A 6,000-nucleotide genomic window follows, 5' to 3' on the forward strand; every position below is an offset into this window, starting at 1 on the left:
GTTAACAGAACTGGTCTTAAACTCTGCTGCTTCTCTTGAAAGTCGGAATCTGTCCCACTTCCCCACCCCAATCTGAAATTAGGATTGGCTTCCTCTTGGTGAGTGGAGGCTGGCCACTGCAATCCCCACCCTGACAGGTGCCCAAGAAGATGGGGCGGAGGTTGCCCCCCACGTCTAACGCAGGCTAACTAAATCTGCATATGTATATCACCTGCCATTATCACCTCCGGGCCTCTTCTCCTTAAAAGGTTCTGCTAGTTTCCAGGTTTTTCAGAGATGGGATTTCATCTTCCTTCAGAGCCGGCTTTGGATGAAACCTCTTTTCCTACCAGTTGGTCTGAATGTTTCTGGAGCAGTGAGCTTTGTGGCCTAACCTCTTCCTCCCGGGCAGGATCTGTGGCCGACTCTGATAAGGATGTCACTGTAAATTCTGCTTCCAGAGAAAGTATTGATGCTTTTCTTTTGTAAAGGAGGATTCCATTTCTAAAGCACTTTCCCGTTTGTTAGTTAACTTTGTTCCTGGCAGATTAGGGGCCCCTTGAGGTCAAGGTTCTGTTTTATTCATTTTTCCCTTCACTATGGGCTTAATTAGCCTTGTGCAGGACATACAGAAGAGGTTTTTTTTTGGCGGGGTGGGATACTGGGGATTGAACTCAGGGGCACTTGACCACTGAGCCACATCCCCAGCCCTATTTTGTATTTCATTTAGAGACAGGGTCTCATTCAGTTGCTTAGCGCCTCACTATGCTGAGGCTGGCTTTGAACTCAGGATCTTCCTGCCTCAGACTTCCAAGCCACTGGGATTACAGGAGTGAGCCACCACGTCCAGCCACAGTAGAGTTGTAATGGATGTTAAAATAAATCAACTAGGGGGCTGGGGATATGGCTCAGTAGGTAGAGGGCTTGCTCTGCATGCACAAGGCCCTGGGTTCAATCCCAGCACAAAAAAAAAAAAAAAGAAAAAAGAAAAAGAATAAGAAAAAAGAAAAGAAAAAGAAGAAGAAGAAGAAGAAGAAGATGCTTATCAACTAGACCTGTAGTTTCTGGAATCCAAGGTAGCTGTAGAAGAGAGGAACTCAGGAGGAAAAAATAGTTAAAGAGGCCTCCTTCATCATGACATCCAAGAAGATATGTGGAATGGCACATGACCTGGACTTCCTAGAGGCTCTTATTATTACTGTTAAAAGAGATGTTTCTGTGGCTCTTTCAACAGTTCAGCTTTATCTATTACTTGCTTACTATTCACCAATCCCAAAGAAAGAATTTGGGGCCAGGCATGATGGTGAACGCCTGTAATCCCAGCAATTTTTGAAGTGGAGGCAGGAGCATCTCAAGTTTGAGGCCAGCTTCAGCAACTAAGTGAGACCCTAAGCAGCTCAGAGAGACCCTGTTTCAAAATAAATAAATAAAAAGGGTTAGGGATGTGGCTCAGTGGTTAAGCACTCCTGAGTTCAACCCCCAGTACCTAAAATAAAGAACAAATGAATTTAGAGGACTTGACGGAGAGAGGGGACATTTTATTACTCACTCCTCAGCAAAAGACAGGGATACAATGGAAATCCACACCATGCCTACAAATGGGTAATATACAGGATAGGTTGCACGTCCAGTCTGCAAGTGGATTTCCTCAGATGTTTTATGAATGAATTTTTTTTTTTTTTTTTTTTTTTTTTTTACTTTTCAACCAGGGTCTCTCTGCTTTGATTCTCACCTGAAGATTGGAGATAAGGGAAGTGGTCAGCTCTCCCTCTCTATTTCCTTCATGACCACATTCTTTAGAGTCCAGGTCCTGATTAGTGTTTAACCCAACATGGAGACTAACCCAGGGCTTTGCCCATACTGGGCAAGTGCTCTACCACTGAGCTGCATTCCCAACCCTGTCATCTTGCCACTTTGTGAAGTTGAAGGAAGGCCTCTGCCTGAGATGAACTCTCTCCCATGGTAATTTATTATTATTATTATTTGTTTGTACTGGGAGTTGAACCTAGGCGTGCTCAGACACTGAGCCACATCTCTAGCCCTTTTTATCTTTTATTTTGAGACAGGATCTTGCTAAGTTGCTTAGGGTCTCATTAAGTTGCTGAGGCTGACTTTGAACTTGTGATCCTCCAGCCTCAGCCTCCTGAATTGCTGGGATTACAGGACTGGGATTATGGTTGTGTGCCCGGCACCTGGTTTAGAGTTGTAGTTGTAGTTATCCTGTCTAGCCACACTAACAAATGCAATGTCTTTATCTCACATCCTCTCATTCTCCCAAATTTTAAGGGTAAAATCACACAAAATCGTAAATGCGAAAAGGTAAACAAGAGTGTACAATATACAGTAAACCTTCCTCCCATCTCCGAGCTGCAGTCTTTCCCTTCCCATCCCCAGGAATAACTGGTTTCCAGTTCCTAAGTGGCCTCAGCAGTTCCCTTTTATCAGTGATTTTACTTTCCATCATTTTGGTTATAACCATGATCTGAAAATAAGAAATGGAAATTTCCAGAAATAAACAATTCATAAGAGTTATTTTGCCAACACTGGCCTCAAACCTCTAGACTCTCCTGCCTCAGCCTCCCAAATTGCTGGGATTATGGGTACATGACATTGAGCTAGTTCAATTCACACTTTAAATTGCACACCAGTCTGAGTAGTATGATATGGACTCATGTTGTCCTGCTCTGTCCTGTCCACGATGTGAATCAGTTCTTTGACCACTGTGTCTCGACTGTACATGTGACCCACCCATTAGTCATTTGTTAGTAGCCCTCTCAGTTGTCTGACTGACAACTTCAATATTACAAAGCTTGTGTTCAAGTAATCCTTATTTTACTTAATAATGGCCCCCACATACAAGAATAGTTATGCTGGCAGTCTGGCTATGCTAGAGGGAGACTGTAAAGTGCTTCTTTTTATGAGAAAAGTTGTGAGTTTTCAACTCAATAAGGAAAGAAAATTTCGTGTTGAGATCTACACTATAAATTGTTGCTAATCTCTTACTATGTTTAATTTACAAATGAAGCTATCATAGACATGTATGTATAGAAGAGAACAGTATGTATGTATATAAATACACATGCATATTATTTATTTATTTATTTGACACTGGGGGTTGAACGCAAGGTCTCATGCATGCTAAGCTCACACTTTGCCACTGAGCTATACCTCCAATCCAAAACAAAGTGTATAAAAGGTTCATCACTATTCTTTCTTTCAGGCATCTACTGGGAGTCTTGGAATGTATCTCTCATGGACAAGGACAGGGACTGCTATCTGCATGTTTACTCTTTTTTTGGTACCGGGGATTAAACTCAGGGCACTGGACAATGAGCCACATCTCCAGTGCTATTTTTTGCATTTTATTTAGAGACAGGGTCTCGCTGAGTTACTTAAGGCCTCTCTAAATTGTTGAGGCTGGCTTTGAACTCATTATCCTGCCTCAGCCTTCTGAGCTGCTGGGATTATAGGCATGCGCCACCACACCCAGCTGTGTGTTTACTTTTATAGAAACGATAAGACATCTTGCCCCCTGTTTTGTGCCTTATATTCATTTTCACTTTAAACATTATTTCCTCAAGCCAGGCATGGTGGCGCATGCCTGTAATCCCAGCAGCTCGGGAGGCTGAGGCAGGAGGATTGTGAGTTCAAGGTTAGCCTTAGCATCTTATCGAGGCATCTAAGCAATTCAGAGAGATACCCTGTCTCTAAACAAAAATATTAAAAAGGGCTGGAGATGTGGCCTGGGTTCAAAAAACAAACATATAACTCAAAATTAGTTCATTTCCGTACCTAAAGAATTTCCCTGCTCTTGTTAACCAGTGATGCTATTCCTCCTAGGGTGGCTATTACAAATAGTAATAAAATGAACGATCTTGTAAGAGAAATTGTTACATACCGAAGCACACACACCCATAAGAATGAATTCTTAGAAGCGAAATTGCTGGTTAAAGAGTTTGAGAACTTTAATTTGGGGTAGATATTTAGCTTCTCCGTTTTAAAATGCAGTGTGAAGTTAAATGCTGAGGTAGGCGGGTGAAGAACTGTGTGAATACAGACCCAGGAGAATTTAACTTCTATTAGGTGGAAACAACCTACACAAACTTCCTTTACAAGACAGTTTGGATTCCTATACAATAGGCTTTCAACCAATGTGTGGAATTCACTGAAATGCAGGGTGCCAAGGAAATCTGAAGTGCTTTGTGAGCTGAAGAGCAGCACATCAGGAGCCTCCAGCTGCCAAGGCAGACCAGCCTCAGCCTCCCCCTCTCCTGGTCCCCAGCATGCTCCCTTGCCCTCCTACCTACCAGCTTTCCCTACCATGGCCCTCCTGCCTCCACGCCCTTCTGTCCCGGTGGAGGCCTGTGTATCATCACAACTGCTTGTCAAAACCTTCAGTTCTCGCCGTCTTTACTTCTCTTCCTTTTATTCTAAATCCTCTGTGGTGGACCTCCTCCTTCCTCTGGGTTACTGAATGATGTTGGAGAAATCCCAACCTTGGGAGATCAGGTGGCCAGGTTCAGCTGGCCCCACGGTAGGGCGCAACGGTCCTTCCACCTGTTTCTAGACAGCTCCCTTTCCCTCTGCCCTCCTTCCCTCTGGCCCCAGTATCCATTTTGTTGGCTGGAGCAAACCCCTCTGTGTGGACGGGGGTCTTCCTCCTCATTTCCTCAAGGCCCCTGTCTGCTCTCCCTTTTCAACGACTTCCTCTTTGTTCATTCTTTCTTCTCAGTTTATAAACCTGGCATCTAGTAGATGTTCAATATATCTTTTTTTTTATGAAATCAAACTTCTTCTGAAATAATTTACAAATAAAATGCACATTTGAATATAAAGCTCAAGAGCGAATTATTTATTTATTTATTTTAGTACTGGAGATTGAACCCAGAGGCACTTGTTATGGTTTAGGTAGAAGGTGTTCCCAAATGCTCATGTGGGAGAAAATGAAAGAAATGAAATGATCAGATTATGATCCAAATCAATGGATCAATCCACTGATAGATTAACTGGGTAGTAACTGTAGGTAGGTCTGGTATGGCTGGAGGAAGGTCACTGGGGACTTATCTTTGGGATTTATATTTTGTTCCTGGTGAGCTGGGTTCTCTCTCTTTGTATTTCTCTCTCTCTCTCCCTCTATCTCTCTTTCTGTTTTCTGGTGGCCATGTACTTTCCTCAGCCATATCCACCATGATGTTCTGCTTCACCTTAGGCCTAGAGCTATGGAGTTGGCCCACCGTGGACTGAACCTCTAAACCTGTAAGTCAATTAAACTTTTCCTCTTCTATCAGATTTTTGTGAGATATATTGGTCACAGTGATACAGAGCTGACTAAAACTCTGAGGTATACCCTCAGTTCTTTTTCTTTTTTTTCTTTCTCTCTTTTTTTTAATCAGAGCTTTATAGTTACACATAATCATTGGGTTCATCCTGACAAACTCACACATGCATGGAAATTGACTTCAGTTCACAGTCCCCACACGGTTTTCCTCCCCCTATTTTTTTAAGAGAGAATTTTAATATTTATTTTTTAGTTTTTCAGCAGACACAACATCTTTGTTTGTATGTGGTGCTGAGGATCGAACCTGGGCCACACGCATGCCAGGCGATTGCGCTACCACTTGAGCCACATCTCCAGCCCCCTCCCCCTATTTTTTTAAATAGTGTTTTGTTTTGTTTTTAAAGAGAGACAGAGATAATTTTTTAAATATTTATTTTTCAGTTTTCGGTGGACACAACATCTTTATTTTATTTTATATGGTGTTGAGGATCAAACCCAGCGGGGCCCCCCCCCCGCCCCCCGCATGCCAGGCGAGCGCATTACCTCTTGAGCCACATCCCCAGCCCCCTCCCCCTATTTTTATTTTTGAGACTAAGTTGCCAAGGCTGGCCTAGAACTTGCAGTCATCCTATCTCAACCTCCTAAGTAGCTGGGATCATTGGCATATGCCACCATGCCTAACACCTAGTAAGTTTGGGTTTTTTTTGCATCTTTAAAAAAAAATTCTAATTTGTTATACACTA

Source organism: Ictidomys tridecemlineatus, chromosome 12 (assembly GCF_052094955.1).
Source record: "Ictidomys tridecemlineatus isolate mIctTri1 chromosome 12, mIctTri1.hap1, whole genome shotgun sequence".
In the NCBI taxonomy this organism is placed as follows: Eukaryota; Metazoa; Chordata; class Mammalia; order Rodentia; family Sciuridae; genus Ictidomys; species Ictidomys tridecemlineatus.